Here is an 8,561-nt window from a genome sequence, read left to right as displayed (position 1 = left end):
ACACCCTGAACCAATCATTACAACTCACTGATCCTAAATCATCGGGGTTAGGTCACGCTTAGAGCGATTGCATCTCATACTTATGCATTATTGCATCCTTGCCAATCTTTTAAACATCGTCCTTACCGGACGATGATGCTATTTCAGAATTTGGAGTTATTGCGTATCGAAGACCTTGTCTGCATAATCTTGCAGTCTAGAAAGGCAAGTTCATCACTTGCTCATGCCATTCGAGTATTTTTACCAAATTACTTGCAAAGTACTATGTTTATCACTATTGCATAAAAAACCAAAACCACTATTTTCATAACTATGAATATGACTATGTGGTGGGCAATGGAACCATGGATTGTGTTGATATGGTGGAGGTTCCATTGCAAGGGTTTATATCCATCTAGGATTAAACAACAAATGTCGTCCAGTGATTCTTGTGTCGTAATACCTGTGTTAACCATAAGATCTGGAGTGGGACGGAATAGTCAATCGTATTTCCACCTCTTGTACATCAACGGATGCGCTTTACCGTAGAACACTTGTATTCCAACGGGGCAAGCGGTAGGCTGGGGAAGCCTTAAGTCCCCACGGCAGAGACCGTAGTTACAGTTGTCGCCCGAGGATCAGGTTGTAGGGTGGGGGTCCCAACAAAGTCCCCACGGTATTGCGGTCTATGATGGGTTGCAGCTACCGGCGAAGGAGTTTATGGTAAGAGCCCAGAACTGTCGTCGTGGTCGGGGTCCACCCTAATATGGGAATAATGGGACCGGCGAGGACCCAGGGTCGGGGTATGCAACAAAGGGTGGGTGTGCGAGGTAGCGGAGGAATATGATTGGCTATGACCTTATACCGGGCCTCACACCATAGGAAGTGTGGACGGGAAGATCACCCGGTTGGCACCAAGGTTAATATCTCTTATAGGTAAATCAACACACCTCTGCAGAGTGTAATGAACCGTGACCTGTCACTCCCTATTCCGGGATATGGAACTGCGAACGCTGCCGGAAAGGAACTCCATGAAGTTCTAGTAAACCGGTGAGGGCTGACGGACATAGTTCTTCTGAATAAAAGCAACCTTTTGAAGAAATGGTTATGAAAATCTGCATTAGTATTAGACTTTCTGGTCTAATGTTGTAGCTAGTGCATTAAACACCTCTTTCCTATAATGAACTTGTTGAGTACGCTCGTACTCATCCCACTCTTAAATCCCCTGCTTAGATATGGAGGCATCGAAGGAGGATCTATAGTGTAACTCGAAGGCCGAGGAGTCAACAACTACTTGAAGAGACGGGAACCTGTCAGAGGAGTCAGATACCACATCCAACAAGGAGAGAACCTAGTTTAGCCATAGAAGGGAACTAGATTCCTAAACCTAGCTCCTATTTAGCTAGAATCTATTCTTAGCCTCTATAGCTAGTTAAATACTCTACAGATAGAGTTCGTGATAGAATTAGACTACGAGTCGTTCTTCTGGAGTTATTTGCAGTTTTACCTCATTGTAAAGTAGGAGGTTGTGATGATCTTATGTAACAGAGTCAATGTTGTAATTCTATAGACATGCCTTGGACCCGCATATGTTTCTCTTGTACCACTCTGAGCGATATAATACTAGTGGAACGGTGTTTCATTGGTGTTATATCAGATTTGCATACTACACCATGCAGTGGTATGCCGGGTCACCACAGTTGGTATCAGAGCAAATGCTTTGACCCTAGGATTAAAACCCTTTAAAGGAGACCTATAGGATTGGTAGTGTCTATAGGAAGTTGTCTTAGTTAAACCAAATATTTCTTATGACTTGAGATGGATATTCACTTGAGAATAATCCTGACACACTTGAGTCAACCTTTTTACCTATCTTTCCTAAGTAAAGTTAGATAGTCAATCCCAAGTATGTAACACACTATGAAGTCCTTAAAACAACAGATGAGTAGATCACAGTTGGCATACAATACATGGTAGTCCAAAGAGAGGATACAACCATAAGGAAGATATCCTATTGGAAGATGTGTACCAACACTTGATATGGTTAAGTAAGAAGTATCCAGACCTGTAATTGGAGTGATACCAAGTAATAAAGATATGTGGATAAGAAAAATATCCTATTAGAAGGTGTACACCAATACAAGTAATGGGTAAGTAAAATCTATCCAAACTTGTGAAACAGTTGATAGTAAGTGATAACTATGAGTTATATGAGGTAGTATAGACCATGATGAGTCAATCATGGGAGGTAAGGAAGAGAGATAGAAATAAAATATGTCTACATACATGGTAGGGATAGTAATCATATAATATTCACCTGAGAATCATTATGTGATGGAATAGAACATCAGAAACATTTGGTAGGAATACAATAAGAAGCCAAGTGCTAAATAATAGTACAAGGTCTATGTTCCAATACCATGGTAATTGTGCCAAGTATATCAGGACCATAGTCTTATAGTAGAAACACATGGAAGTATAGGAGCTATGTTCTAAAGGTTATGTGTTTAGATTCACCATGTTAGAACCTAGACATATCAAGTGAGATAGTCCTCAACAAAATGGAAGTTAAGTAGTACATCCAAAGAAAATTAGGTTAACCTTAACTATCCTAGACCACTTTGTTTCAAGTTTATCTCATTGCAAATGTGCAATTAAGGTAAAGGGTGAGACAAATAGTAGAATTCCATATATTCGTGCTAAGTATCACGATACAAACCTATTTTATGTGGTGTTATATACTATACATCTGAGCCTGATGTTTAGAGATGTCTTACTCAACTAGTATATTCAGGCCTATGATGGTGTGTATTATATTCACAAAGCTGAATCTTCTTGGATTTTATTGGATTTTCATTGTTTGACTAGATCCATACATGAAGTTTGACTTTGATATGCAAATGCATGTTGCAATATCAAGTTCTTACTTTATGCTATAGATCTAGAGGGTAATAGTATTCGTGTGAGGAAGTGACGAATTCTGGATATTCTGAAGACAAGATGAAGGTTCATCAGAAGAAGGAAGCAAAGTTGTGGGAAGCAACCACAATATTCAGAAGGTAGTATCAATCAAAACTCATGCTTTACCTACACAAAGGAGTACTTCAGTACATAAGAAGCATGAAGGTGAGAAATCTGGTGATTATGGTGAAGTTGAAGCTGATCCATAGTCAACATAGAAGGGGGAATGCATGAGAAATCACTTTGGATACTATATTCATAGTGGTTTTATTGCAAAAGTTCCCATCAAACCATAGCAGATATAAGAAGACCACGGTTGGTATCAGAAGACCACAGTTGGTATTAAATCAACACTGCGAGATAAAGTAGAAGATGTCTCGTCCAGTTGATCAGAACCTATAATAGAATCCATTTTTAGATAATAAATAGCCACAATTGGTACCCAGTAGTCCACCACTGGATTATTTGTACCAAGAAGTTGTGAACAAATAAATTTTTTTTAGTCAAATAACAATGACCTATAATCATTTAGTCGAAGGATTCACATTGGATGCCCACAATTGAGTGGATACACCACAAACATTCTTCATGAGACTTTTAGAATAGTACAAACCCTAAACTACACCTAGACCAATATTCTAACCATCAATCCAATGGTTGGAAGAAAAGGAGTTGAAGACCATAAGAAAACTCTAAGGGGTAGAGTAAAGATTGATTTGGATGTACAATGACTCAATACTTTGAGCAAGATAGTTGATGAAGGTCTGAACTGAGAGGAAGTTCGATCTTATTTTCATAAGATTATTGAACACTACTTTCAGAAGGATGTCGGACCAGAAGCCGAGGTTCATACCTCGAGGAAGTAAGATGTGGACTATAACTTGAGAAAGTGAGTAATATTTACTCAGAAGTACGGAAGCTCAAGTAAACTAAGGTTAATGAAGTTGGATGAAGAAAATACCGGAGACCAAATATTGCTCAAGAAGGTCAAAGACTGAAGGAGTTTAACTATACTAAAATCAAATACTAATTGAAAGATTCCTTTCATGGAACCTAAAGAAACCAAAATAGTTATAGGTAGCAACTATAAACCATGATTGAATGGACTAAATGAGTCTGATCCATTCTTGGGGAAATAAACTATCAAGATCATTTCCAAGGTAAGTACCTTACCAAGTACCATTATTGCAGTTTTGGTAGTAAGGGAAAACAAAGACCTATTTCCCAATTAGGAGTATGTTATCACACTAGTCTTCAGTTAAGACTAGCGGCATCAGAAGAAGTCCCAATCATTGAATATTCAATGAGAAAGGAAACAAGCTTATAATCTTGGAGGAAATCATAGAAGTAAAGGAAGTAATAGTTGTTTAATGACAAACACTAATGGATTCCAGGAAGAATCTGGACAAGGGATATATTCAATTATATCCAGTAAGATCAATACGGAGTTCGAGAAAAGTCGTAGTCTGCACAAGTCAGATCCACACTTCGGAAACGTGAGAGAGTTCAAACTTCGAGGATGAAGTTTAGTTTAAGGGGTAGAGACTGTAATATCCCAGGTATTGGGGTTACAAAAATAGAGGAAACAGATGTGTGCATTGCATTCATGCATAGAAAATCTGGGGAATTTTCGCGCTTTAAAGTAAAACAGTCACAGAAACTGAAGTTTCACTTGACCTTGGTGGAATTGAAGTAGCTCATCAAGTCAAGCGCTATAAACCTCAATGTGACTTTGTTAAAACCTTGTTTTGAGTAGAGATGATTTGATCTAAGGGGTTAGATCAAATGGAACTAATAATCAACACAACAACACTTTACTCAATGATCAATTGCTTGATCTTATTAAATATCATAACATGGTAATCCTTGCCATAGCATATGAACATCTATTCAATTATAAATTAAGTAACAATAATTGGAGAAACCATTCTTCACTTATCTTTTACATGTCTTAAACTAATCCTTGATCCTACCATGAACCTCATGGTATTCATTCTACTTTAGTCTTGGAAACATAACAAGGAGATCAACTCTAGAAATATATATCTTTCTCTATTCCATATTATTATACATCAAACCTAGAGAGGTGAGAGTCCTATTTCATTTAGGGAATCAATGACAAACCTAGAGGCAAACCTTGGATATAAATATCCATATGATCACAACATCATCTTCAAGAGGAACCTTAGGATATTATTCAAGACCTTCCTTAGAGAGAGAAACCATTCATCTTAAACATAGATATTGATTATCACATCAACCTCTATGGAGCCTAGCCTTAGGTTAGTATTAAAGACCTTCCCAAATGAGAGAGCCCAACCATACTAATTCTAGCTTTACCTATTTAAGAATCAAGGACAACCTTTGAACTAAAGTATTAGGTTGTAAACCATTTCATTTTGGAGTGGTGAGATAGCATAATATCACATGGAATAAGATTATATCCATAAATTGATAAAGTAAGGAGGAAACCAATCCAATTAAGTTAGACTAATGGAATCTTAGCCTAGATACCTAAAGAGATCTTGTGAGTACACCATAAACCCTAGAATAACTATTCCTATATGAGAGAATTCAACCTATGGTGTTATACTCAAGATAGAGGAGGCAACACTTAAATTTAAGGGAGAGAACTATCCATATGTCCTGATGATTAAATCATCATTCTTTAAGTAGAACCATAAGTTATTATCTTAGGCATTCTCCTAGGATATAATCTATAGAGACAACCATAGCCATGTCCACCCAAGAAACTATAAGAGAGTTATTATGCTTAGCTGATCAAGACAACACTTGATCATGGAAGTGAAAACCATTCCATTAGAAATAATTTAGGAAGCCAAACCTTGAACATTATAAATTGAGTAATGATCATAAACCCTAAGAATTTGAGGTAGAGATATTAAGAACAAGTTGATCATGCCTAATACATGATCATGCTCTTGAGGTATGTGAGGATAAGTTAAACCCTAATAGGATAAGTAAATATCATTCACCACATGAAATCATAGGGAGGTAACTAGTAGGCAACCCTAGGCTTATATCCCAACCATAACTTGTGAATCACTTGGTGATCATAAGTAGAATCCTACCACATCTATATTTCATAAACTAAAGAACCTAAGCAAACCTTAGAGTCAAACTCTATACCTTATATGGTGAGAAACCATTCATCCATATAACCAAAGTTAACTATAAAAAGAACCATAACTATTTTAGTTACTTTAATAATAGATTAAGGATATAAAAGAAGTCTATAGGAATAAAATAGAATCAATTCTCATATCCTTAACCACTAAATGAGAATAATAACAAGTAACCATATTATTTTGGTTAGAGAAGATTAACCCTAGCACATGCAATATGGTGTCATTTCATCTCTATAACCTAGAATTAAACCTCAACCCTAGTTTATGTATCACTATGGTGATCATAATATAAACCAGGCCATAATTGTGATTCAAACCAATTGCCATTAGGTGAATATGATTAAAACCCTAGAATTGCTCACTAGTTAAATCTTATGCTTCACTTATCAAACATAAGAACACCTAGTGCTAAATCCTATAATTAAAACCATGTGTGGTTATCAATCATTTATTCTCTTAAACCAAAATCAAACCTTGATGGGAACAATACCAACCTTAGGTACTTTCAAAGATCAAGATAGTAACAATCTTAAAAAAAGGATACACTAGAAATTATAAAACCCTAACAAATAGGTACTCACATAAACTCATATGCATGGGACTAAATTCTCAAATATGAGATCAAGTCCTAATGATACCTTGTAAAACTCTTGGAGTATAAATTATAAATTCTAACCATTCCAAAAGGGAGTGGCAATCCAAATAAAAAGGGACATTAAATCAATACCTAAATACTTGTCTAATTGAAAATTGTGACAATGCTCACAGATACTTAATATTTATTAAACAAAACAATGCAGTAATACAATGCTCCTTGTAATAGACCTCATGAAAGTCAAATTGATAAACATCTGCAAAACAGAAAGGAATTCAAATTTGAATTCAAAACAGTACCTAAATTAACAAAATGAAAAATAGAAAATAAAAACAGAAAAGAAAAAGAGAGAAACACCTTACCTGGCTCACCTGGCCGCCATAGCCCACCTCTGCAGCCCAACAACAGCCTGCAGTGTAGCCCAGCCCAGCCCAACATAGCCCTCCAAAGAAATATCCACGCCAGGAGCTCGTCCTCATCTTCTTCCTCGCGTGGTGGACAGCACGACGCCGTGCCTCCTTTCTCCTCGGCGCTGGCAGCTTCTCCTCGCTCGGTGTGGTGACGAGGCTCACTCCTGGCGCCGTATAAAACCCTAAATGACGAACCCTAACTCCGTTTCCCTCTCTCTCTGCTTAATTTCTCCCAAACCGAAACCCTAACCGAGCCGGTCGTCGACCATCGCCGTCGATGAGGACCTCCCCAGGCCCCGCCGAGCACGCCATCGTCACCGCCATGGTCGACAAGCTCACCGTGCGCAAGGAATCGAGCCGAGGTGCTCGCAATCGACCATGCCTGGCCGTCTTCTCCGATGCCGGTAGCGGCCCAATCCGGCGAACCAGGCCATCTCCGCCCACGCCGTCACGCCCTACGTCCTTCTGGTGATCCGCTGAACCCCCTGGCATGCTCGCCGTGCTCCCTAGCCCACCGTAGCGCCGCCTCACCGTGTCCCTGCTTGCACCGCCGCGGTACCTCACCGCCGGGCACGCTCCGGTGACCAAACCGGAGCGGCGCCACCACCAGGAGGTTCGCCTCGGCACGCTCGTTCGAGCAAGCACACAAACGCGCCCGCGGGAACTCCCTAGCACCGGCGTCGATTCCGTCTGGCCGCCGGCCAGCAGCCTCGTCGCCACGGTTTTGATTTTGACTTGGTCAAATGCCCCGTGGCGGATGAGGTGGACAGACCCCACCAGTCATAGACTGTGGGTGTACTCTGTCCGGGTAGGTTTAGTAGATTTAGATTTAAATTTAAATTGAATAAATACTGAAACTTTGTTAATATATATAAAATTCATTATAACTCAGAAATAGGCAAATAATATATCAAAATTCTTAGAAAAGAAAAACCTATCCAATAAAAATATAATATGAAATCTTTATTTTTAATAAAAATTCAATTATTTAATACTGGTTAATTAAGCCTTTTTCTTTAAATCTAAATACAATTAAAAATTCAGAAATTAAGAAACCATTTATAAATTAAATAAAACCAGTAAGCAAATAAAGAAAACATGAAAACTATTTTTCTTTATTTGTTATTTTGTTAAATCATTATTAGAGAAATTTAAACCCTAATTAATAATACCCTAATTAGTAAATTATTTAAAAATAATAAAAAGCCAAATTCAATATTATTTTATTTTGAAGTTATTAATAACTTCAACTTTATTAATGAAGTTATTAACTTATGAACTAAATAGTAATTATGCAACCCTAGTTCCATATGGTAGAAAACTAGGAACTCATCATTTCATGTGTAATCCTAAACCCCTAATGCCATTTAGACCCTAGTTCCATTATTACATATGAACCCTAAATGGTTCCAAACCTAAAACCAAGTTATCATGTGATCATGGTACCTTCTTTCAAATCATAAGAAC

This window comes from Lolium perenne, chromosome 2 (assembly GCF_019359855.2).
Source record: "Lolium perenne isolate Kyuss_39 chromosome 2, Kyuss_2.0, whole genome shotgun sequence".
Taxonomy (NCBI): Eukaryota; Viridiplantae; Streptophyta; class Magnoliopsida; order Poales; family Poaceae; genus Lolium; species Lolium perenne.
The sequence above is the reverse complement of the archived record's forward strand: the minus strand, read 5'-3'. Positions refer to the sequence as shown.